The sequence below is a fragment of the Scyliorhinus torazame genome, chromosome 8 (assembly GCF_047496885.1).
Source record: "Scyliorhinus torazame isolate Kashiwa2021f chromosome 8, sScyTor2.1, whole genome shotgun sequence".
NCBI lineage: Eukaryota > Metazoa > Chordata > Chondrichthyes > Carcharhiniformes > Scyliorhinidae > Scyliorhinus > Scyliorhinus torazame.
Genome location: NC_092714.1, coordinates 271,137,862 through 271,165,262, shown reverse-complemented (window position 1 = coordinate 271,165,262; position 27,401 = coordinate 271,137,862). Strand labels below are relative to the sequence as shown.

The window sequence follows — 27,401 nt, the reverse complement described above, 5'->3', positions numbered from 1 at the left end:
GCTCTGCAGGTGCATATTCTCTGGCTGTCAACTGCCGTCTGTCTGAGTGGGGTACACACACGATATGCTAAGTGTCAACTCTTTTTATTGGTTAAATCTTAACATCTCAAGGCTAATGGACGCAGTCTTGAATAGTGACAGCATGGAGGAAGGGCACAGAATTTGGCTCAGCCTCGAGCAGAAATGGGAAATCGGGACTCAGCTGTGAGTAGCAGCTACAGTAAAGCTTTTGAATGTAGCTCCAGCTGTAACTGAGGGAGGGAATTGATGAGCAACCAATATGTTCTGTCTAAAATCTGAATTATGCAGCGAGACGGAATGATCAGGCTTCATGTAACATTGATAAGGACTTCGGCCTGGCACCTTCTCAGTGTAAGGTGCCAGTTGTCAAGTTACAGGCTGGTGCTGATGGGTGGTGTTGGCCAGGATCAGACTTTAATACAACTATTACTTTTGCTAACCACCTGAGGGATTAATCACATGATTAGCAATAACCAGAAACTGGACAGTCAGCCAGTGTTTTTCCTAACTAAAGGTAAGACTTTGTTTGAAAATCGTGCAAAAACATGTGAAGCTGTTGTGCATCTATCTGATGGAGAATGCAAGCTGTACTCAACCGTTGTATGCCTGAGCTTATAACCGGGTTCTTGCCAGTTCTACGTAATATCCTGGCAATTTTAGAGTGAGCACTTCCATCAACACGCATTAGAGGACACATGAGCTAAAGATTCACAGATTTGATAAACTATGAATCTCTCTCTGAAGCTTAGTATACAACAACAACTTGCACTTTTATAACAACTTTAACATAGTAAAATAGCTCAAGGCATTTCAGAGAAATATAATCCGACACAGTGGTCTAATGGAGGAGACACGAGGAGGAGAGAGAGGGAGGGAGCGTTGAGAGAGAATTCCAGGAGTTAAATTCTAATCTGGTTTATGATTGTTCAATTCTATAGAATCCATACAATGCAGAAGGGGAGGCCATTTGACCCATTGAGTCTGCACAGACCCTCCAAAAGAGCATTCTATACCCAGTTCTACACCCCCACCCACCCAATCCATGTGGCCTAACCTGCACATCCCTGGACACTGAGGGGCAATTTTGCATGGCCAATCCACCTAACCTGCACATCTTTGGACTAAGAGAGGAAACCCATGCAGACACGGGGAGAACGTGCAAACACCACACAGTTACCAAAGGCAGAAATTGAACCCGGATTCCTGTGAGGCAGCCGTGATATCCACTGTGCAACCGTGCTGCCAAATGCCCAGAACTTAAATTTACCAAATTCAGTTACACCTAACCCCTCCCAGGAAGGTTGACCACTGTGTCTTTATACATTTGTGCTTTCCCTTTTTCCCTGCATAATTGCTATAATTATTTTCAATAAATTTGCTTTGTGCATGATTTATATAGAATATAAAATCCCTACAGTGCAGAAGGTGACCATTCGATCCATTGTGTCTGCACTGACCCTCCGAGCACTTTACCCAGGCCCACACCCCTGTCCTATCCCTGTAACCCCATGCTTCAATCAATCCACCTAACCTGGAAAACCGGAGCACCCGGGGGAAATGCACACAAACACAGTGAGAATGTGCAAACTTCACGCACATAGTTCACCACTTCCCAAATTTACCATTTCCGGCCTATTTGCCTCAAAAATATAATAGTTTATATTTAATTCTTGATCTTTAATTCAAAGTGTCAATCAAAATTGATTAAAAGAATTGATCTATAAAATAAAATTCCGAAGTGATGTGCTGCATATTACACAGGATGCCCATATAAGTAGTTATCTTCCAATTTGTATTTAAGTTTTGAATATAATTCTTTCTAAAGCAACTTGTGCTTTGACAGCAAATGAGAGATCTTTTTGAAAAGTTGGAGCAGTAAAATTTGGGCCTTGAAAAGAATGATCATTGGAAATTATGTGTCATAATATCCTAACATTCTGGGCGGCACAGTGGTTAGCACTGCTGCCTCACTGCGCTGAGGGCTCAACTTCGATCCCTCCTGGGTCACTGTCCATGTGGAGTTTGCACATTCTCCCCATGTCTGCGTGGGTCTCACTCCCCACAACCCAAAAAGATGTGCAGGGTAGGTGGATTGTCCACATTAAATTTCCCCTTAATTGGAAAAAAATAATTGGGTACTCTAAATTTATAATAAAAACAAGTATCCTAACAACTATCCTAGTGACCTTCAAGCAGCTGTTGGATAGGTACATGGATTACGGGAAAATGATATAGTGTAGATTTATTTGTTCTTAAGGGCAGCACGGTAGCATTGTGGATAGCACAATTGCTTCACAGATCCATGGTCCCAGGTTCGATTTCGGCTTGGGTCATTGTCTGTGCGGAGTCTGCACGTCCTCCCCGTGTCTGCGTGGGTTTCCTCCGGGTGCTCCGGTTTCCTCCCACAGTCCAAAGATGTGCGGGTTAGGTGAATTGGCCAATGATAAATTGCCCTTAATGTCCAAATTGCCCTTGGTGTTGGGTGGAGGTGTTGAGTTTGGGTAGGGTGCTCTTTCCAAGAGCTGGTGCAGACTCAGTGGGGCCGAATGGCCTCCTTCTGCACTGTAGATTCAATGATAATCTATGATTAATCTAGGACAAAGGTTCGGCACAACATCGTGGGCCGAAGGGCCTGTTCTGTGCTGTATTTTCTATGTTCTATGTTCTATGTTAACACTGTTTAATTCATGAACAATGAATTGGAACCATTGTGGCTAATATTGAGGCACAAGTAAGAACGGGTATTGAAGAAAGAAAGACCAGACGCAATCACTTTGGTCGAATTAATAGACAGGTAAACTATTATTGGGTACACTGTCGAATATTACTCCGATCCCACCACATCAAACTAAGGTGAAAGCTCTAGAATTGTTAAGATGGAGTTTTGAAGGGGCGGCACGTGGTGCAGTGGTTAGCACTGGACCTACAGCGCTGAGGACCCGGGTTCGAATCCCGGCCCTGAGTCACTGTCTGTGTGGAGTTTGCACATTCTCCCTGTGTCTACATGGGTTTCGCCCCCACAACCCAAAGATGTGCTGGTTAGATGGATTGGCCACACTAAATTGTCCTTTATTGGAAAAAAAAATAATTGGGTATAAGTTTATTAAAAAAAGTAGGAGTTTTGTGACTGAGGGAGGGATAAGTTCTATCTGAAGTCTAGCCTTTCAATAATTTAGCAATTAATTAGAAGTTGCTGTCTGAGTTGGAAGAAGGTGCGTTTTAGGCCAGCTTTAAAACAGGATTCATTCAGGCTCTCCATGCAGCTAGTTAATTAGATAGCTGGCTTAAACCGATTTTCAGTGGCAAGATTCAGGCCATCTTGCATTGCTGACTTTGGGCTGCAGTTGGAGTTTTGTGACTGAGGCACTTCGGTGAGGAGTGCGTGAGGTGCTCCTTTCATTTTCTACCTGCCCTCAAAGGCAAGCTGTGGCCTTGCAGCGGGGCCACCAACAGCAGCTTTCAGAGGTAACGTCACAGTTCAGAAGTGACGTGGGACCAACAGGTGCAGCTGATTGGTGAGTAAGTCCTGGTGGGTATTTTTCAAACTATTAAATTGTAAGTCGTTTTAGCAAGGGTAGCGACTTAGTAGATTTTTTTCTATATATAAAAGTCTTCTCAAGTTTTAAATTTAAAGGGTTTAGTCATGGTAGGAGAGTTCAAAGCCGTCCGGCTCTGTGGGGAGCCGGGCCTATTTCCAGTCCCCAGGACCAGCATGTGTGCAGGTCGTGTGTCCAGCTGCAGCTCCTGCAAGCCCAGGTTTCACAACTGGAACGGCAGCTGGGGGCACTGGAGCATTCACGAGTCTGAAAGCATCGTGGATAGCACATTTAACGAGGTGGTTGATCAAGCAGTCCGAGAGGTACAGGCTGGTAGTTCAGGAGTCCCCTGGGGTCCCACTCACAAATCGGTATTCTGTTTTGGAGGCTGATGGTTCCTCCAGGGAGTGCAGACAGAGTCAAGCTTCTGGCACAACAAGCAGCCTGCCTGTACAGCTGGTGGAGGCAAAAGAGAGGAAGATTAATAGGGGAATCTATAGTCAGGGGAACAGATAGGTGTTACTATGCCCGTCAACGTGATTCCAGGATGGTGTTGCCTCCCTGGTGCCAGGGTCCGCGATGTCACTGTATGACTGTAGGACATCATGAAGGAGGAGAGTGATAAGACCGAGGTTGTGGTACATGTTGGTACCAATGACATAGGTAGAAAGAGGGTTGAGGTCTTGAATCAAGAATTCAGGGAGCTAAGCAGTAGTCTAAAAAGCAGGGCCTCACGGGTTGTAATCTATGGATTGCTTCCAGTGCCATGTGCTAGCGAGCAGAGAAATAGGATACACAGATGGCATTGCTTAAGAGTTAGTGCAGGAGGGAGGGTTTTAGATTCCTTGATCACTGGGACCATTTCTGGGGATGGTGGAACCTGTAAAGTGGGACAGTCTACATTGAACCAGAACGGGGCTAACATCTTTGCCAGCGGGTTTGCTGGTGCTGTTGGGAGGAGTTTAATCTAATTCAGCAGAGGGCAGGGACACAGACTGGTGGCAAAATTGTGACACAGCGTAATACAGTAAAGCAATCAAGTCTGAGGGGATACATTAAGTTTCAAGGGTGAAAGGCAAGGCTGGAGGCCTCTTTTTAATGCCCGGAGTATTACAGGTAAAACCAGTGAGTTAAGGGTGAGGATTGACACGGGGAGTTGTGATATAGTAACCATCACGGAGGCATGGTTGAGGGATGGGCAGGATTGGCAGCTCATCATTCCGGGATATAGAAACTTCAGGTGAGACAGTGAAGAGGGTAAAAGAGGAGGAGGCATTGCATTATTAGTTAAGGAGTCAGTTTCTGCAGCAAGGAGAGATGATATAATAATAATCTTTATTGTCATAAGTAGGCTTACATTAACACTGCAACGAAGTTACTGTGAAAAGTCCCGAGTCGCCACATTCCGGCGCCTGTTCGGATACACTGAGGAAGAATTCAGAATGTCCCAGTTACCTAATAGCATGTCTTTCGGGACTTGTGGGCGGAAACTGGAGCACCCGGAGGAAACCCACGCAGACACAGGGAGAACATGCAGACTCCGCACAGACAGTGACCCAAGTCGGGAATCGAGCCTGGGACCCTGGTGCTGTGAAGCCATAGTGCTAACCACTATGCTGTATCTTGGAGGGGGCAGCAAATGAAGCTTTGTTATGTAGAGCTTAGGGCTTAGGAATAAAAAAGGGACAACGGCATTGCTAGGTGTTCATTATAGACCCCCATATCAGCAGGAAGTCGAGAAGCACATATGTGCACAATTCATGGAGATGTGTGAAAAAAAGAACAATAGGGTAATTGTATTCGGTGATTTCAATTTTCCCAACATTAATTGGGATAGTTATAGAGTGAAGGGCTTGGATGGAGTGGGGTTATTAAAATGTAATCGAGAGGAGAACTTTCTGATCAATATTTATAATAGGTCAATATGTAGAATATTTGACGAGAGGTCACAGATATAGGTTGAGAGGAGGTAGATTTAAAACTACATTCATAGAGACTGATCCATTTGTGGAATCACTGCCCCCAAGTCTGATGGTGTCTGAGTCATTAAATGGTTTCAGTTCCCATGTCCTATGTTCCAAGACGGTCCAACAAGGGGATGGCAAAATGCTCGACCTCATTCTGAGGAATGAAGCCGGACAAGTGGTTGAGGTGTTGGTGGAGAAGGATTTTAGTGATAGCAATCACAACATCACAATTTAAGCTTGTTCTGAATAAAGAAACAGACAAGCTGCAAAAAAGATATTGGATTGGGGTGAGCATATTTTAGTAAAATAAGGCAGGATCTGGCCATGGTAAAGAGTTACTTGTGGAGAAATCTACAGAAGAGCATTGGGGGGGGGGGGGTTCAAACAGAAATTGGGTAGGGTTCAGGCCCAATACGTTCCCTCTAGGATGATGAGAAGGAGGAGGGCTGAGGCTTTTAGCAAGTACAAGGAGAGCAAATCAGTGGAGGCATTAGTGTGCAGGGTGGAGCTGACAAAAGCAATTAGGAGAGCAAAGAGGGAATATGAGAAAGCTCTGGCTGGTGAGTGTAGGGAAAATCTTAGATATTCTACAAGTATATCAATGGGAAGAGGATAACTAGGGAAAGAGTAGGGACTGAGGGGGCAATCTGTTGGTGGAGCCAGAGTATATTGGTAGGGTGTTAAACGAATGCTTCACATCCGTCTTCACCCATTAGGATGTAGGTATGGAACTCGGGGCGAGAAACTGAGCAAATTGACATAGGGAGTGACAAGTTATTTGAGGTGTTGGCGGACTAACAGTGGACAAATCTCCAGTACAGGTGAAGTGTGTCCCAGGCTGCTGTGAGATGCAAGAGAGGAGATTGCAGGAGCTCTGACCCAAAGTTTTAATTCCTGTCTGGCCACAGGAGAGGTGCCAGAGGACTGGAGAACAGCTAATGAGGTTCCACTATTGGTAAAAAGGGTTGCAGAGAGAAGCCAGGGAACTACAGACCAGTGAGCCTCGGGTGAGTAGTAGGGGAACTATTGGAGAAAATTCTGAAGGAGAGAATCTATTTCTACCTGGAGAGGCAAGGTTTGATCAGGGATAGTCAGCGTGGGCAAGGTTTGATCAGGGATAGTCAGCGTGGGCAAGGTTTGATCAGGGATAGTCAGCATGGGCAAGGTTTTGATCAGGGATAGTCAGCACGGGCAAGGTTTGATCAGGGATAGTCAGCACGGGCAAGGTTTGATCAGGGATAGTCAGCATGGCTTTGTCAGAGAGAGGTCATGTGTAAATAATTTGATTGAATTTTTTGAGCATGTGACCAGGTATGTAGATGAGGGTAGTGCAGTTGATGTAGTTTATATGGATTCAGCAAAGCCTTTGTTACAACATCCTGGGCTGTGCACAGTCAATTCCGGCCCCAGAGTCCCAACACAAGTGAACTAAACAATAATTTGGATATTTTCCTCAACTGCTCCAATGATTTACAGGCACTAGATTTGTAAGTAAAACTTAATAATGTTATTTATAACAGGAAAAGAGATAAACATGTAATGGCGGTAATAGAACAATGGTCTGCTAATCTACTTATTTCTCTAACACCGTTCCACCCACACACACAAAACAGATGCATAGTGGTGTAGGGAAGTATCAAATTGGGAATGAGAGATGAGTATTAGAATTTCCTCTGGGGAGTTACTTTCACTTGACTGACCTCCACCATATTGGATCTCAGGCTCACTGAGACAATCTTAGAATTCTCTGCCTGCGAATTTAAAAGTGGGTTTTCTGTCCACTCCGCCTCTGGAGAAAAGGGGTATTTTCTTCCAGACCTCTAGAGATGTTAGAAGTGAGCTATCAACATTGTGCCTTTCTCAGCCCTTCAAACTGGGATTAGGTTTTCGTAGACTAGCTACTGAGACTGTAGCCTTTTAATCTGAGGTTGAATTTTCTGATAGTGTTTTAGCTCACCAGCCTTGGCTGCTAGAGAGAGTTTTCAAACCTGCCTTCCAGTTCTAAGCAGAATTGAATTAAAATGGAGTGTGCGCTGCTTTGTCCCAGAAACCTTTTGAGCTCGCTACCAATCAGAATCGAGAACTGGATAAGTCTAGAAGAGTTGATTGGCTGCAAGCCAATTTTATCAAAATAACATCACTGGACTATACCAAATAGCACACTGGACCAAGGGGGGTGCTTGGGCCAGTTCAAATAGCACATTAGACCAGGCGTGTTTCAGTTTAAAACTGAAGGTTTAAAACAAGGTCCCACATGGGAGACTTACAAAGAAGGCACAGGCACGTGGGATACAGGTTAATTTGATACGGTGGATTCAAAATTGGCTTAGCTGTAGGAGACAGAGGGTGATAAAAGATGGCTGCTTTAGTGACTGGAAGCCAGTGTCCAGTAGCGTATCACAAGGATGTGTGCTGGGTCCCCTATTATCCATCATTTATATAAATAACATGGGTTACTATGTGGGGGTACGATCAGTAAGATTGGCCGGATAGTTAACAGGGGTCGAGTGTCTTGGGTTGCAGGAAGATATAGGCAGGATGGTCAAATGGCAGATCAGTGGCATATGACATTGAACCCTGAAAAGTGAGAGCTGATACACTTTATAGGAGTAATTTGACAGGGAAGTATTCAATGAACGACATGACACTGGGAAGTTCTGAGGAACGAAAGGACCTTGACGTTTTTGTCCATAGATCTCTGAAGGCGTGAAGGTAGGTAAATAGGCTGGTGAGAAAGGCACATGGGACACTTGCCTTTATCAATCGGGGCATAGATTACAAAAGCAGGGAATTCATATTGGAGGTGTACAGAGCTTTGGTGAAGCCACAGCTGGAGTACTGTGTGTAATTCTGGTCGCCACATTATTGAAAGGATGTGATTGCACTGGAGGGGGTGCAGAGGAGATTCACCAGGATGTTGCCTGGGATGGAACATTTAAGTTAGGAAGCGGGGTTGGATAGGCTAGGGGTGTTTTTGTTGGAGCAGAGAAGAGTGAGGGGTGACCTGATCAAGGTGTACAAGATTATGAGGGGCACGGATAGGGTGGATAGGGAACAGCTGTTTCCTTTAGTTAAAGGTCAGCTACGAGGAAACACAAGTTCAAGGTGAGGGGCAGGAAGTTTAAGGGGGGTGTGAACTATTTTACCCAGAGGGTGGTGACGGTCTGGAATGCGCTGCCTGAGAGGGTGGTAGAGGTGGGTTGCCTCATATCATGAAAAAGTACCTGGATGAGCACTTGGCACATCATAACATTCAAGGCTTTGGGCTGAATGCTGGCAAATGGGATAATGTAGTTGGTCAGGTGTTTTTCATGCGTCAGTGTGGACCTGATGGGCAGAAGGGCCTCTTCAGTGTATTTTCTATGACTGACAGTTGGAGACTTTAAATTAGCAGAAAATAGCTGGGTAATGATATCTCTGCTGGTGAGGCAGGGATCGAATGTCTGGAGTTAATCGAAGTCTGTTTTGTGTCTTCGCTTGACTTCTCAAGGATTAGAGAGGTTATAAAAACACAACATTTAAATTACCAAATTACAAGAGGACAACTTTGTGCTTTGGAAGACTGAGTTGGCTGGGATGATTTGGAGAGTGGAGGGCCTCTGGAGTTCCTTCAAGGAGGCAATTTTGAATGCACTGGATCCGTTTAAACGTGCTACAGCCTGCTTAAACGGCACTAGTAAGCAGCGCATAAAGAAGGAAAGAACACATTTAAGGCCGAGAGGGAAATGGCACAAAACTGATACTGTTTCAATGCCCAAAAGCATCAGAATGTCGAAGTCAAATTTTGAATTGAGGATAGCAGTTACTATTTTTAAAGATATAGTAAGAAAAGCAAAGTATGGAGTTGGATCAGACATAACAATTAATACTACACAGCTGCAAATGTGCTTCGTAAGAGTTTTTTTGCTTTAGTTCTTACTGATCGGGTAACTTCCATAATCTCTAAAGTGAACCCAAAGGTGTTGCCAAGATCAATTGTGACATGATTCATATCATTAACCAGTTGAAATTTGGGGTGATCAATCTTGGTCTGAAAAGAAATGGTCAAAAATGATCCTTGTGCAAGCTGACACAAATCTTCCAGAAACAACTTAATACTGGGGAGGTGGAAGGGAACTAGAGGAAGGCCGATGTTACTCACCCCTTTGAATAAGGTAGCAAAAATGACTCCGGAAACTACAGATCCGTGTGCTTGATTTTCATAGCGGGCTAAATTATGAAAACCTTTATTAAAGATCAGATCATGCTAAATCAGGATATAAATAATATGAAATGTTAACCAAAATTATAATAATAATAGCTTATTGTCACAAGTAGGCTTCAATGAAGTTACTGTGAATAGTCCCGAGTCGCCACATTCCGCCGCCTGTTCGGGGAGGCCGGTACGGGCATTGTTCTGCATTACAAGCCAGCTATTTAGCCCCTAGCCCCTGGTTTAAAATGGTTTTTAAAAAATATATTATTGAAAACCTGTTCATTTGAACAAAATACCATAATAAAATATCGAACAGATGCTTCAAGTTTCAATATAAAAATGATACCATCAACAAACCAGAACATATTCAATCCTAACCCCCTAACAATAAAAATGAAAAAGCTTCATAACAGCTGGCAGTGACTAACTTTTTTTAAAAAGGAAATTAATAGCTGTCATCTTAGGTAGAGCCCCTCTACTGATCGCCTAATGGTGTACTTGACCTTCTCCAAATGTTGGAACTCAATGAGGTCACCCAACCAGCCGAGGCACTGGGCGGACTAGACCTCCAACCAAGCCGAATCTGCCTCTGTGTTATTAACAAGGTGAAGGCGAGGACATCGGTTTTCATCCCCCTATGCAGAACTGGTGAGTCCAATACCCCCAAAATGGCCACCAACGGACAAGGCTCTAGTTCGACATTAAGAATTTCTGACGTGTTGAAGAAGGAGACCCAAAAGCTCACCAACTTGGGACAAGACAGAAACATACGAGTATGGTTAGTCGGCCCCCGAGAACACTGCTCACACCTGTCGTCCACCCCCGGAAAACAAAACAATCATTCTCGCGCTGGCCAGATGAGCCCTGTGCACCACTTTGAACTGGATCAAACCATTCTGAGCACAGGACGTAGAGTTGACCCTGCAAAGAGCCTCACTCCACATCACCTCACCCAGGATCGGACCCATTTCACCCTCCCATTTCTCCTTAACCCCATTCAACGGAGCCAACTCCGCTAATGAGATCTGGCCATAAATACCCGAATAATTCCCTCACCCAACCCGACCATAGATAAAATCCCTTTCAACAGGGAGGATGGTGGTGCCAAGGGAAATGATGCCAAGGCCTTGAGCAGAAAATTGCAAATCTGGAAATACCTATAAAAAAAAATTGATTCCAGGGAACTGATATTTTTCCGACAACTGCCCGAAGCAAGTAGAGCTTCCCTTCACAAACAAGTCCCCAAACTTCTACAGACCCTTCCCCTCCCATGACCTAAACGTTGTGTCTAAGCCTGCTGGCACAAAGAGACAATTACTATAGACGGGGCCAACAGTGGCATGGAGCTAAATTTTAAATGCTGACTGAACTGCTTCCAGATTTTCAGAGTGAATACCATCGGATTCAAAGAAAATTTCACAGGAGGGAAAGGGAGCGAGGCAGTTACTAACTCTTGCAAACTAGAGTCCCTACAAGAACTCTCCTCCATTAGTCCCCATACAAAACTGATGACCAAGCCACCACAGCACTTTCTCAATATTGGCTGCCCAATAATAAAATTAACTGGGCAAAGCCAAACCACCCGACACTATCCCTCTGGAGAAACACCCTATGGATCCTTGGGGTTTTACCCGCAAAAATAAAAGGACACTAATTTGCTAACGAACAAAAAAAGATTTAGGGAAAAAAATGGGGAGACACTGAAAAAGAAATAAAAACCCCAAAGGACATTCATTATAATAGTCTGAACCCTGCCCACCAAGACGAGGGAGCTTATCCTACTTCTGCAAGTCAGATTTGACCCCATTCACCAGACTAGAGTAATATCATTTATGAAGCATAGGCCACCCGGATTGTGGACAGGTGAAAAGGCAACACCCCCAGATAAGCTCCTCTTCCCGGGGCATTGACTGGAAAGTATTGTTCTTGTCTGCAACTTCTACCCAGTGAAGGAGCCAGATCTTCTAAGTAGATTCATTATCTCATCCATAGTGGAGACTGGGTCCATAATGTAAAGATGCAGATTATCTGGGTACAAGGATACCTTATGCTCCCTCCAATCCCGATTTATCACCTTCCATATCTCCTTCCACTTACTAGAAGACCTTAACGCCATGGCCAATGGTTCAATTGCTAAAGCAAATAGAAGTGAAGATGATGGAAATCCCTGCCTTGTACCCCTATTTAGCGTAAAATAACTCTGGCTTAAGGCATTATTGCAAACGCTAGCAGTGGGGGCCCTGTACAATAACTGAGTTCAGTATATGAATTTTTGCCCTAAACCAAACCTTCCACTCCATCCTATCAATGCTTTTTCGGTGTCCATAAATACAATCACCTCTGGTTCAGGCACAGGAGAGGGAGGAAACACGATATTTAACAGCCAGTGTATGTTGGCCGACAATTGCCGACCCTCTGTGACCACTGAGAGGTAGGACTCCAACCACAGTGCCAAAGCCGCTGCGAGCAATTTGACATCTGCATTCAGCAGCAAAATAGGTCGAGACAACCCATTATTCGTAGAGTCCTTGACCTCTGGGAAATGGAGGCCTGCACAAGTGTTATGGACAACGGACCCCGCGGCATGGAGTCACTGAACATATACAACAACAACGGGACCAACTGACCTGCAAATTGCTTGTAAAACTCGATGGGGAATCTATCGGTCCGGAGCTTTACCCGTCTGCATTAGCCCGATGCATTTCATAATTTCCTCATGGCCCAACGGGGACTCCAACTGCCCACCTTTCCCTCCCCACCAATAGGAAGGATAAGCCACCTTAAAAACTCCATCATTATTATTATGGCTGAACTTTCCTCACGGGGGACTCCTACCTATTGAGATCCCAATAGAATGCTTCAAAAGCCATGTTGACTTTAGGCGGGACGGAAACCAAACAGCCATCCAAGCCTCTTATCTGCACAATCTCCCAGGAAGCAGGCTCAGCTGATGAGCTAAAGGATGGCTGGCCTCCCCATGTTTATAAACTGCCCCATTCTACCGTTGCAGCCGTCTTACTGCCTTGCCTGTTCAAATTATGTGTGTAGCTTTTTCCTATAGGCAAGCTATCCCAGGGTAGGGGTAAGCGAGTACTGATGGTCTACTTCGAGGATGGAATCCACCAGCCTCTGCCACTCTACCCTCGCAGTGCTTGCAGAGTGTGCTTTGTCGGAAATTATCCCCCTCCCCCACCACAATGTAGATGGTGAGATAGACTCACTTTTATTAAATTTAATATATTCCCCAATGGCAGAGGTAATGTGTTCACAAAATCTTTTGTCCACCAACAAGCTGTATCCAATCTCCATGGCTGGTGTTTGGAGGGACCTGCCTCTAGGATCAGATTCACAAAATGTGGTTCATGATCTCAAATCACAACCATCGAATACCCTGCTCTCTTCACCCAGGGGAGGAAAGATCTTTCCAAAGTCAATACGAGAGTAAACCTGATGGACATGGGGGGAAAAAAACAAATCTTTATCCCTCGGGTGCAAAAATCGGCATGGACCTGCCCCTCCCGCCTCTTCCATAAAGGTCAACAGCATCCCTCGTCACACCTTATGGATCCAGCGATTTGGGCCGAGATTGATCCATCCTCGGATCTAGAATGCAGTTTAAGTTGCCCCCAAAATTAGCAGATGCGACTCCAAATCTGGGAGAGAGGCCAGCAACTTGGTAATAAATCCCATATATCATCCCAATTTTGCGCACAAACATTGACTTGGACTACCGAGGTGTCCACCACGACTCCACTAACAATCACATGCCTACCATTAGGATCTGCCAAGATCTTCAGAGCTGAAAATTGAACCCTTTTATTGATCAAAATTGCCCTTCCCCAGGGCCCTACTTTTGAAGCCCAAGTGAAATACTTGACTCACCCACCTCTTCTGCAACCTAGTCTGGTCTGATACCCACAAATGAGTCTCCTGCAGAAACACCACATCAAACTTTCCAGGTGGGCAAATACCCTCAACCTTTTCACTGGGCTGCTAACCCCCACCCCCCCTCCTTTACATTCCATGTGACCAGCTGAATTGGAGGCTTTCCACCCCTTCCTCGATCCAGAGTCGGCCTTTTCCACCAAGAGAGGTCTTCCAACTACTGCTTAAGAGAGTACAGGCACTCGGCCCATCCAATATGGCTACCAAATCCACCAGCAAGACAAAACAAAGAAAAATCTGTAGTCGCCATTGGCAAATTCTTTATCCCCACCTCCCCGTCGCCAAACAAAACCACACTCAAAAGTACATACACATAACAGTGAGGCAAACATAAACCCCAAATCCTCCCTCTAACCCCAACCTGGAAAAAAAAACTAAGCTGCAGCTACCACCACTTCTCCGCTCAGTAAGCTAACGCTTCAGCTAGCAGGGTGGCCCCAGCCCAGAGTGAAGAAAATCGACAAAAGTAGAACAAAACCCCTTACAACAACATACCCTACAGGGAGCCATATATTTCCCATTACACAAAATACAAAACCCCCCCCATAACATTGAGCCCCCCTACCCAAATGCAACCTCTGAAAAACTGTCATCCCACCTAAGAACAAATATGAAATATAAAAGGAACCCACACAGCTTGCCACAATCACATGCAAATACCTCGTATAAACCTGAATTAACTCGTACCCAGCCCATGTTTTTTAACCAAAGTTTCCACATCCTCCGGCACATCAAAAATATAGTCTTTTGACTCAAAAGTCACTGAGCAACGCTGGGTACGCCATCCCAAATTGAACTATTGCTATTGCCTTGTTAAACGCCACCCAATTGCGAACTCCGCACCAACGTCTTGATATGTCCTGTTGGTGTGGCCTTCCCATTTACAGTCTCGATGTTCCTTGGCCCATGTCGCACCCGCTCCTTTTCCTGATGGATGTGGAACTTTACAATCACCTCTCGTGGCGGTTCATTGGGACATGGTTTCTGCCGGATTGCCTGGTGCGTTCGATCCAGCTGGGGAGGGGACGTGAATCCACCCTTCTTCACCATCTTAGAAAAGTATTCTGTGGGAGTCGAGCCTTCCATTCCCTCTGGCAACCCCACGATTCTGATATTCTGCTTCCTACAACAATTTCCAGATTGTCCACTTTGGCCTTCAGTGCTTTATTCACCCCGGCCATTCGCAACATCTCAGCTTCCAGAGAGGCAATCTGGTCGCTATGCCTCCAGAGTGCAGAGAGCCACTTCCACTCCCTTTATCGCAACACTATGCACTTTTACCAACTTGTTGGTTTTCTCCCAACGCAGACCAAATGGGAGGCTGGGCCACTTCTATCATCTAGACTGCTTCTCTAATTCAGCCACCAAGATGCCGGTAAGTATCTCGGCCGTGGAGTAGACGGGGTCGCAGAGAAACATCAGCCATTTTCAACTAAGAGCCCCGAGCAGCCTCCAATTCTGTCAACAAATTTCTTTCTTCAACTGTCTTTGCCCTGGTTCTTCTGGGCATTTCCCTTACGTGGGCACTTTATGCCATCGATCAGGTGGCATTTTAAGCAAACGTACACCTAGAAACTGGGCATAAAGGGCTAAAAATGCAGGAGCCACCTTGTGTACATCTACCCTCTACATACCACCACCAGAAGTCCAACCAAAATGGTTTAATGAGAGGCAGTTCATGATTAATTAATTTGTGAGGGTACAAGGATCTAGACGGGTGTGCAGCAGTGGATGTGGTGTACTTGAATTTGATCTAGCTCCTCTAGAAAGGCTAGCACTGAAAAGAAAGCAGTGGGAATGGTGTGAGATGGCTATATAATTGGCTGTTTAGAACCCAGAGGTAATGATCCAGGGGTGTCGTCATACTGGCCAGAGCTGTAGGTGAGGACAGTGTGTTCGTGTCTGGTGGCTTACATTCAGAAACCCTTTTTTAAAAATGTTTTTATTGGCGTTTTCAAAATTATATACAATGCCATTTGTTTTCATTTATTGTAGTCACTTGGGTTTCTCTATTTATAGTCCCTCGTCATGTGACTCAGCATACAATCCTCCCCACCACCCTCCAGCTCCCCTCTCCCTGACCCCCCCTTCCTCCCTTCACTGCTGCCCCCCACTCTTTCTTACTGGGTTTTGTTACCTCACCTTCCCCCCCCCCCCCCCCAACCCCACCCCGGGTCCTCCCTCGCTTTCTTCTTTCTGTCTTATCCTGGCTATTTCTCCCTGGCTACTAGCTATTTATTTATTCATGTTATGGCCACAAACAGGCCTCTGAACAGTCGGGTGAATGGCTCCCATGTTTTGTGGAAGCCCTCTTCCGACCCACGGGTGGCGAATTTGATTTTCTCTATTTGGAGAAATTCCGATAGGTCTGCAGCTTTAGGTGGTGCTGCTGATCGCCAACCGCGCAGGATTCTACGGCGGGCTATCAGGAAGGCAGGGGCGTCGCCCTCCTCCCCAGGAAGCGATCTGGCTGGTCTGATACCCCGAAGACTGCCACTTTCGGGCATGGCTCCACCCTCATCCCCACCACTTTGGACATTGCCTCGAAGAAGGCGGTCTGTACCCAGCAAGTCTGGGGCAAGACCAGAATATGTGGGCGTGGTTGGCCGGGCCTCCTTGGCACCATTCACATCTATCCTCCACTTCCGGGAAGGATATGGGCAATAAATGCCAGAGTTAGATCATAGAGTCTCTACAGGGCAACATCCGACCCATCGTGTCCACACCGACCCTCCAAAAGGGCACCCTACGTAGGCCGACTCCCCTTGCTCATTTGGGTTCTGGTCAAGTGGGCTCTGTACCACCTTTAGTTGCGTTCGGCAGACAACCTTTCTGACTGGCTTATTTCGCAGATGAATACTGCGTGCGAGTTGCCATCAACGTAAGAAATTGGGGAAAGATGTTGGTTCCATGTAAGGGATGAGATTAATGTAATTGAACATACTGTTATACTTATGGTTTCAGCAGCTCTTTGATGGGATAATGCTGCCAGGGACAGTGCTTTAATTCTGACAGCATTAAAATGCTAGTAGTAACTGTTCTAATAAAACACTTTGTTTTAAATTCAGTCTTTTTTGGAGGTTAAGGAACTTCAGAGCAAGAGCAAACCTTCAGCCCCTTGAGCCTCTTCTGCCATTTCATTTGAGATCATGGCTGATCTGTATCTCAACTCCATTGACATACATTAGTTCTGTAACCCTTAATACCATTGCCAAACAAAAATCTATGTCTGAATTTTGTGATTTTTCAATTGTGTCCCAGCCTCAAAAGCTTTTTTGGGACGTTTTACTGCTCTTTGTGTGAGAATTGTTACTTGGCATCGCCCCTGATTGTGTGGTTCTTAATTGAAAAAATAAATAAATTTAGTGTACCCAATTCATTTTTTTCCAATTAAGGGGCAATTTAGCGTGTTCAATCCACCTACCGTGCACATTTTTGGGTTGTGGGGGCGAAACCCACGCAACACGGGGAGATTTAGGACTGAGCTTAGGAGGAACTTCTTCACCCAAAGGGTTGTGAATCTATGGAATTCCTTGCCCAGTGAAGCAGTTGAGGCTCCTTCATTAAATGTTTTTAAAATAAAAATTGATAGTTTTTTTTGAAGAATAAAGGGATTAAGGATTATCGTGTTCGGGCCGCCATGATCTCATTGAATGGCGGAGCAGGCTCGAGGGGCCAGGTGGTCTACTCCTGCTCCTAGTTCTTATGTTCTTAATGTGTAAACTCCACACGAATTTTTACGGTAATGTCCCTAATTCCTAGACTCCACCCACCAGAGGAAATGATTTACCTCCCTCCACCAGAGACAGCTCAATTACATCACCCTTAACTTTCTATACACGTGAAATGCAAGTCTAATATATGCAACATGTCTTCATAGTTTAAACCTTTTAAACCCTGGTGCAATTCTGGTGAATCTAGGTACAACAGAATGATTTAGATTTCTCCCTAGTTCATTTGTTTTCCACGACATCCAACTGACCATCATACTGTAAAGAAAATCTAGGTAATTTGACTATTCAAAATTTTCAGCACAACAGCCTTTTGAATTATGCAGTCTCTTCCTCCACCCTCCCTGCTCACCCACTCTGACCCAGTCCCATGAATATGCACATTGTGTATGTTACATTTCAAACCTTTTCCCAGCACACTCTTTATGCTCACCAGAAAAGACAGCTGCCAAGAAGCAGTACACTCTAATCTCTTCCAGGTAGGCAGGAAAAAATACACTTGTCAGAAACTAAATCTCATGCTAAACCGTAAACTGTTTATTGTGAGAGAGATAAATAGAGAAAGCTATAATAACAAATTAAAATATAATTGTACTTGTTCCTTCGGATATCTTCACTCGAGTATCAATAGTTCTGGAATATTATCTTCTGCACTAACTGGAATATGGTATATTTGAATAAGCTGACAATGAACAGCTATTGGAAGGCCTTCATGCCAGAAGCAACCTTTCATGTCAGGCTTTCTTGAATGGAAGTGCATTTTAATTAACAGCTATATCTTCTCTTCGTGATAAAATATTTACATTGAAAAACTTATTAAACAAATTTTGACCCGATACATTAAGATAAACCATATCATTGAAGCTAAACATCTGTGCTCCAGAATCTTCTTTTTTTAACTGGCAGCTGGTTAGGTGGATTGGCCATGCTAAATTGCCCCCAAACATAATCTTTATTAGTGTCACAAGTAGGCTTACATTAACACTGCAATTAAGTTACTGTGAAAATCCCCTAGTCGCCACACTATGGCGCCTGTTTGGGTACACTGATGGAGAATTCAGAATGTCCAATTCACCTAACAAGCACATCTTTCGGGACTTGTGGGAGGAAACTGGAGCACCCGGAGGAAACCCGCGCAGACACGGGGAGAACGTGCAGACTCCGCACAGACCGTGACCCAAGCTGAGAATCGAACCCGGGTCCCTGGTGCTGTGAAGCGCTGTGCTACCGTGCCGCCCCTGTGTAGGTTATGATGTTGGGCAGGGGAGTCAGCCTACGTAGGGTGCCCTTTTGGAGGGTCGGTGTGGACTCGATGGGCCGGATGTTGCACTGTAGAGACACAATGATCTAACTGGCATTTATTGCCCATCTCAATTTGTTCTGAGAAGATGTAAGTGACCTGCTGAAATTTGTGTGGTGATGATGCTCATGCAATGCTGTGCGGTAGTTTTCCAACATTTTGATTCATTTATGTAAGAATTGCTGGCTATATGTTTTAAGTTGGGATTGAGTGTGAGAAGATGTGACTATGTTCCCATATGCCTGCTGTCTTTTAACTTGTAAGTGGTGGAGGTCACAGGTTTGGGAGATATTACTGAAGAAGTCTAAATGAGTTGCTTCAATGCATCCTATAGATGGCACACACTGCAGCCGCAGTGTGCTTCTGGAGGGGTGGATGCTTAAGATAGTGCACCCACACCTAAAAAGCAATTAAACTTTCTTACTGGACTACATAGTTGCTTTGCCTACAGTTAAAATCCTGAGTCTCAGTGCAACTTAGATGTTAGAAATTTGATAATTATCCACTTTTTCTCCACCAAAGCAGCATGAAAGAAAAGAAATGGGAACAACACGAATGTAATAAATATGTACAAATTTGCAAGTGGAAAACGAGGGAGAGTCTGGTACGAATGGGACATAAACTGTTATAAGTAGGTAATCTGACTCCGGAACCAGTTTACCCTCCATTCATATGACTCAGCAAGTAATAATAATCTTAATTAGTGTCACAAGTAGGCTTACATTAACACTGCAATGAAATTACTGTGAAAATCCCCTCGTCGCCCCACTACGGCACCTGTTCAGGTACACAGAATCAGAATGTCCAATTCACCTAATAGCACGTCTTTCGGGACTTTGGGAGGAAACCGGAGCACCCTGAGGAAACCCACGCAGATACGGGAAGAATATGCAGACTCTGCACAGACCGTGACCCAAGCTGGGAATCGAACCCAGGTCCCTGGTGCTGTGAAGCAACAGTGCTAACCACTGTGCTGCCATGCATCCCAGTATATCCTCATAAGCAGAGAGATCTAAACAATGTCCCACATGGAAGTGAGAAATGATCTGAAGTAACATCGTGACTGAGTTGGGTCTTAATTTGTACATTGCATGGTCCAGTGCTAACATTTCATTATTGGAGCATATTGGTTGAGATCCCAGTAATGCTTGGTTGCCTGGACAGGAGGTTATTGGCTGATCTTTGAAAAATGACTGGGCATGATGGGGAATTATACACCCTTCTGAATTCACAAGACACGAGATAAAAGAAGTATCAATTCTAGTGGATTTCCCCACTTGCACCGCCACGACCGTTCATTGTCACTGAATCCTCATGATCCTTTCAAATGAAGTTTGTACGGCGACTGAAGGACTTGGAGCATTATTCAGTACTCCTTGTTCTCAAGTGGATAGAGGAGACCGCTGGTCATATAGCTGACAACTGAAATAAATGTAGGAGGGACTATTGATAATATTATTTCAGTGATTTTTAAAAAGATTTACCATTTTATCCAATCGGTGTTCCTCCCTTCTGCTGTCTTAACAATTCTGAACCAGCAGCAATGAATAGATTCTAAATAAAGTTGAGATGGCAGTATGACTTCAACAAAACATGTAAGATCTTGAGAAGTATACTTTGGAGGATGCCTGATGCTCCAATGTAGCCATTTATGGTGGGAGGAAAATGGATATAGCATTGCATTGAATGCTTAACCAGACATTTAACCCTTCTATGAGGAGAAGCCATTAGCCGGTAACAAAAGGAAATCAAAGGTAAATTCCCAATTTTGCTTAACTCTTCTGGACCCATGGACCATGACACAATCGAAAGTGGGTAGTACTGCCCCCTGTGGGAAATACCATTTCAAGTGTTGTATTCAACCATTGATGTTTCACATGTACATGTCTTAACTGTGACCAAGCTACAATGTTGATGATCAGAAAATGGATGCTGAGGTGACCAGGATAAGGTGTTCCTCTGCTGTTAGCTTTCTCCGTGAACTCTGCAACCATGGGTAGAAAGGATATCCCTGCTTTAAGCCATTCGCCCGATGTTCCTTTTTGAAAATACATGGGCATAGTGAGTGTGGTGTGATCTCCCCAAAAAAGCAACTGATATGCATGTTGACGTATGTGCAGTCAGATACCACCTAGACATTGATTGCCCTCTGGCTGTTCTGCAGTGTTATTCAATGGAAGATGAGACGGAGAGGCCTACTGTCAAAATCTAAGCCCAAAAAGCACATGTAGCCTTTTTAGCTGCCATTTGCCATGTAAATAGCAGCTGGAGGCATGGCTTGGTGCCGTGGTTGATTTCAATCCCCTGCTGGCCACGCAACTTCCCCTTCAACCCAAATGTTCCACATCGCCTCATAAAAAGCATACCACATAGAAGAGTAGTTGACACCTAGATGGATTTACTGCAGACCTGATGGGACACAAAGACTTCAAACAACTTGCAGGTAAGTTTTTTAAAAAGTATAATTTAAACAGTTTATTTTAAGGTACATATTTTAAATTTAAGGTTTGAAATACTTTTGTGGACTGGGCCTCGAACCAATGGTTATGTCTCATGTCTTCCGCTGTTATGAGGACAGCTACTGCAAGATGCTAGGCTGAATAGTTATCATGTATAGCTTCTGACCTCGGCTGATATCCAGCTCCATCTGCTCATCCAATTACAGGTATTGTATCAGGACTACTTCACACAATAAGCACACCTCAATTTAGTCCTGCCATCACTGTCCCATTGGAGACTAACATAATTCAGCTGCTCACTGGCATGCTGCAGTTTTCCAGTACTACCAAATGTGCATTTGGAGATCATTCTTTGATTCCTTCTTATAAGTAATCTTCATCCATGCCCAAAATCTTCCAGCATGCAATCCAGCAGTGACAAAAACACTTCACTGGGAAAAAAATGTTACAGCTATTCTGGCTTCCCTCGGTGTCTCCAGTTTTGTATACTTTCAATCCCAGCTACCTTCATCTACAGATGGTTAAGAGGTGGCTGGCTAATTTTCAGCAAATGCTTTGGCAATTAGGCTGGAAGCTTCTGTTTTTTTACCAGGGGCTTTATTCCCCTCAGGAAAGTAGAGGAAAGGCGTAATGCATGCCATCGTACAGAATGCAACGGTGCTTATCGGTATTTCACTATCATCCGAGCCTTCCACTACTTACCTACACGTCCAGTTGAAAATAAAGTAACACTTGCAAGAAGGGTTGTGAAGTTCTGTTTGCACATGGTGTGTGGCAAATGTATTCAACACAGCGATGTTGCAATTTTGAAAAGTGCCAATTACTGTACATTGTTGCAAGCCATAACTACATCTGTTAACCTTGGTTACTCTAATATCATTCAATAATAATAATGAGGGGTTGATGGAAATGCCATTCATTTCCAGTTATATTTTGCCCTATAGGCCATAAAGTTGATGCTTTAATGCATTGCAGACAGCACTTCCAATGGAGCCTTCAGATTTCTAGGTTCCCTGCTTGAAAACCCTCAGACTACAGCTACACTCTTAGACATAAAATAACTACTTTTGCAGCTATTGCCGCCAAATTGTACTTGTTAGGCAGGCAAACCATCCACTTGGGACCCACTAATATTGGGTGAACACAAAATGCAATGAAGATGCTCAGGAAAATTGATCTGGATGTCAATTGCGATTGATTAATGGCTGCTGATCCAAACTGGAAATTCCTGGAAAAAGATACTGTATCCAGTCCATGGAGTTGATAACAAAGGTCCCTGAATGCCTCCAAGTAACTTGCAAAACTTACTTTATGCAAGGGAGCATCGCCATTCTTGTTTTTTCTAGCTGATGCCTTTGTTCCATAGCGTAATTGATGAAGATTTTTTATCTTTGTTATCACTAATATGTGTGCACTGCAGATTGCCTGGTGTTTCAAGTTTCTCCTAGTATAAGATAGAAGGAAAGAAAGCTTCATGTCATGGTAACCTCCACTTCTACAGTAAGAGCCATTCTTGAACCAGATGTGTAGATCATTGAGCAACAGGTGACACAAGTTTGGGGAAGCCTGTCATGTGAAGTGTAGGTTACAAAGACGGGGAACTCTTCATATGCTCAGTTACCGCTTCTGTCAGATACGAACAAAATACCTCAGATCAATGCCGCTTCATAACCTACAGTACTTACGGAAACCCCCCCCCCCCCTTAGAATTCCTGTATTTGCCATCTTAGTGTTACACCAAAGTAAAGCAAAAAAAGTTCAAAAATAAAATTGTAAAAATTAATGGAGGCCTTCCCATTTTGGATTAAAATGAAGGAAGAAAGAAATACCAACTTACACTTTGTTTTTAAAACCACCTAGAACAAGCAGTGTGGCAACCTGATTTATGTACACAGCTTTTATGGGAAAAGTTTAGGTTCTAGGCCGGCTCACATCCAAACTTGTAAAACATGGCCAAGTCTGTTAATGGGCCATTTGAACACCGTGAGGTTGTTACATGCTGCGAGTCAAGCTCAACAGAATTAAATCAAGTTTTTCAGCACGAGTCAAAAAGGACAACCTCTGCCAGTCTTTTATGAATTCTCCAACACAATCCAGAAAACCACTTGACTGAGCTAAGAAGTTAGCTGGTTACTTTGCCAAATACAATGCACGGCCTGTAAAATTACCTTGTATGTTATAGGACTAAAAAAATTAAATGATGTTTTGAGAGCCAAGAAGAAGTATTATCCTTTCAAAGATTTAAATTCACTGAACAAGGGACTTACAATGTAGACTGCATAATGTGTACTCCATATGTGTACACAGGCAGATAACCTTCATCTGTAAGTAGCAACTGAAACTAATGCTCAGTTAAATACTGCCAAGCTCTAAATTCTGAATATACTCTCGATGCATTTCAGATATTGTGATCTGAAACAAAATGGAGCAGCAACCCGAGAGGTTAAAGTTCATATTCCATTATTTTGAACTGGAATTCCATTTTTCTGATGAGAGAACTGACGATAATAACAATGACTGCTCAATTGTCTTAGAAAAATTCAACTGGTTCTCTCATCTTAGAGAGGGGAATATGCCACTTCTTTCTCACCTAGTCTATACATTACTCCAGTTCACACAATATGGTTGACTCTAATGCCCTCCGAAGTGACCAAGCAAACCACTCACTGATGCAGATCATCAATGCTCAAAATTCTGTCGCCAACATTAATTTAGGGCACATGGGGATCGGTTGTAATTCTATTCTAGTCTTGCTCAGCTCATCTACGTGCTGAGACCATTTTTTAATTCACAAAGGCAATTGAGAAATAAGTTAAACCAATGGATTTTAAATTCACGCCTGATATTAAAATCCTTATATTAGCATATTCCAGTTACTTTACAAATATTATGTATCACTTTTAATCTGTGATTATTTAATAAATTCCTGAAGCCACCTGCAAGTAATCCTGAATCCAAGGTTGATAAGTATCTCATTGTGGACCTGTGCTGAAAGCTTGTCACACAATGTTCTGTTTTTAAAAAAAAAAAAAATTTCCAAGTGCCCAATTCATTTTTTCCAATTACGGGGCAATTTTGCGTGGCCAATCCACCTACACTGCACATCTTTGGGTTGTGGGGGCGAAACCCCCGCAAACACGGGAAGAATGTGCAAACTCCACATGGACCGTGACCCAGAGCCGGGATCGAACCTGGGACCTCGGCGCTGTGTGGCAGCAGGGCTAACCCACTGCGCCACCGTGCTGCCCTCACGCCATGCTGTTGAACTGTAATCAAATAAATTTGTTAGTCCAGAATGTGAACAACATCAAAAAATCAGACCAGAGCAGGTTTAATTGTTTTTTAAACTAGATTTTAGAAGAATCAAATTGATTTAATTAATTGTGTTGGACAGCATTGTTTTAATTGTAATTACGATTTGCACCAAACTACCCCCAAATAAAATCAGAACGCAGGATTAATACGCCTAATTAATAATCACTTTTGAAAGAAATTACCAGTCAGCAGAAGCAGAGAAAGATGTTCGCCTGTCATGATTCAAAGGAAAGAACAGGAGAAGGTTATCTTTAACTTGAGCATAGGGCAGCATGGTGGCACAGTGGGTTAGCATTGCTGCTTCAGGGCGGCGAGGTCCTAGGTTCAATCCCGGCTGTGGGTCACTGTCTATGTTGAGTTTGCACATTCTCCCCGTGATTGCGTGATTTTCGCCCCCACAACCCAAAGATGTGCAGGCTAGGTGCATTGGCCACGCTAAATTGCCCCTTAAATGGAAAAAATGAATTTGGTACTTTAAATTTTTTTTAAAACTTTAACTTGAGTGTAGTCATTGAAGGATACCTGGAAGTAACCAAGTATGCGTTACAGATCATGAGAAGGCATTTGAGTCAGAAAATAATGCTGTGCTTAAACAAGCTAGAAATTGACAAATGATAGGATAATTTAGAATCAACATTGAATCAGTAAGCAGTGATGAGCCTTAATTGTGGATTGTTGGACAATTTCCCAATCAAAAGTGGAGTGAACCAGGGATTTGTGCCCAAACCTGTTCAATCTGTACATTGAAGCTATCTTCAGAGACATAGATGATCTACCAGGGTGCAACATTGGTTGAACAGCAACAACTTGAAATATGCAGATGACACTGCATTGATGACAGCTTTAGAAAGGAAATTGCAAGCAAAGAGTGAGGAACATGGATTAAGAATGAATGTGGAGAAGACCAAAACAATGATAATCAAACACCTAATCTCAGAAATGAAAATTGAAGTAAATGGAGAAGTTCTGAAACATGTGAAAGTTTTCCCATACTATCACAAATGATGGGAGTTGCAAAGGAGAATTGACACAGCCACGACCAGCTTTGTCGGACGTCTGTGTTAACATCAAAGAAACAAACTGAATCTTAGGAAAAGAATGCTGAGGTGCTGCATCTTATCTTCTATGTTAAATGCTTTGTGGACATGGACAACAAAGAAAGACTATGGATAAGATGAATGAAGGAGATAGGGGCATATAGGAGGATATTCCACATATAAACACAAAGATTAATTAAGTGCTGGAAGTGACTGGAGCAAAAACAAAATTAGTGCAGAACTTCAAAGATACAGTATTTTGGGCACAGATTTTGACAATATATAGGGAATTATTGAAGGGGAGAGGGAAGCAGAAGAGAAAATGGATGACCTGTATAATGGACTGATGCAGGTAACCTATGTACAATGTGTAAGGACAGTATGGGAGAGACCGGTGAAGATATCAGGCAATCAACCTGGGAAGAAGATGACACCAACTCCAAATGATTTCTAATATTCCTTGTGTATCATGGCACCATTCAGGGTTGTTGTTGACTTCTAGTGTAGTTTGTCATCACTTGTTGGCCCCTTGTTCAAGAAGGGAAGTAGAGACCAGTGAGCCTTACTTCTGTTGTGGGCAAAATCTTGGAACGGTTTATAAGAGATAGGGTGTATAATCATCTGGAAAGGAATAATTTGATTAGAGATAGTCAACACGGTTTTGTGAAGGGTAGGTTGTGCCTCACAAACCTTATTGAGTTCTTTGAGAAGGTGACCAAACAGGTGGATGAGGGTAAAGCAGTTGATGTGGTGTATATGGATTTCAGTTAAGCGTTTGATAAGGTTCCCCACGATAGGCTACTGCAGAAAATACGGAGGCATGGGATTCAGGGTGATTTAGCAGTTTGGATCAGAAATTGGCTCGCTGGAAGAAGACAAAGGGTGGGTGGTTGATGGGAAATGTTCAGACTGGAGTCCAGTTACTAGTGGTGTACCACAAGGATCTGTTTTGGGGCCACTGCTGTTTGTCATTTTTATAAATGAACCGGAGGAGGGCGTAGAAGGATGGGTGAGTAAATTTGCAGATGGCACTAAAGTCGGTGGAGTTGTGGACAGTGCGGACGGATGTTACAAGTTGCAGAGGGACATAGATAAGCTGCAGCGCTGGACTGAGAGGTGGCAAACGGAGTTTAATACAGAAAAGTGTGAGGTGATTCATTTTGGAAGGAATAACAGGAAGACCGAGTACTGGGCTAATGGTAAGATTCTTGGCACTGTGGATGAGCAGAGAGATCTCGGTGTCCATGTACATAGATCCCTGAAAGTTGCCACCCAGGTTAAGAGGGTTGTTAAGAAGGCGTATGGTGTGTTAGCTTTTATTGGTAGAGGGATTGAGTTTCGGAGCCATGAGGTCATATTGCAGCTGTACAAAACTGGTGCGGCCGCATTTGGAGTATTGCGTGCAATTCTGGTCGCCGCATTATAGGAAGGATGTGGAAGCATTGGAAAGGGTGCAGAGGAGATTTACCATAATGTTACCTAGTATGGAGGGAAGATCTTATGAGGAACGGCTGAGGGACTTGAGGTTGTTTTCGTTAGAAGAAGGTTAAGAGGTGACTTAATTGAGGCATACAAGATGATCAGAGGATTGGATAGGGTGGACAGTGAGATCCTTTTTCCTCGGATGGTGATGTCTTGCACGAGGGGACATAGCTTTAAATTGAGGGGAGATAGATATAGGACAGATGTCAGAGGTAGGTTCTTTATTCAGAGAGTAGTAAGGGTGTGGAATGCCCTGCCTGCAACAGTAGTGGACTCGCCAACACTAAGGGCATTCAAATGGTCATTGGATAGGCATATGGATGATAAGAGAATAGTGTAGATGGGCTTTAGAGTGGTTTCACAGGTCGGCGCAACATCGAGGGCCGAAGGGCCTGTACTGCGCTGTAATGTTC

At 43.8% G+C, this 27,401-nt stretch overlaps 1 protein-coding gene across 8 annotated transcripts in view; it reads left to right on the top strand.

Moving 5' to 3' along the window:
• The window catches only part of LOC140428638 (death-inducer obliterator 1-like), a 208,984-nt gene that overhangs the window by 148,345 nt on the left and 33,238 nt on the right, over positions 1-27,401 (top strand). The gene's annotated exons all lie outside the window — the stretch shown is intronic.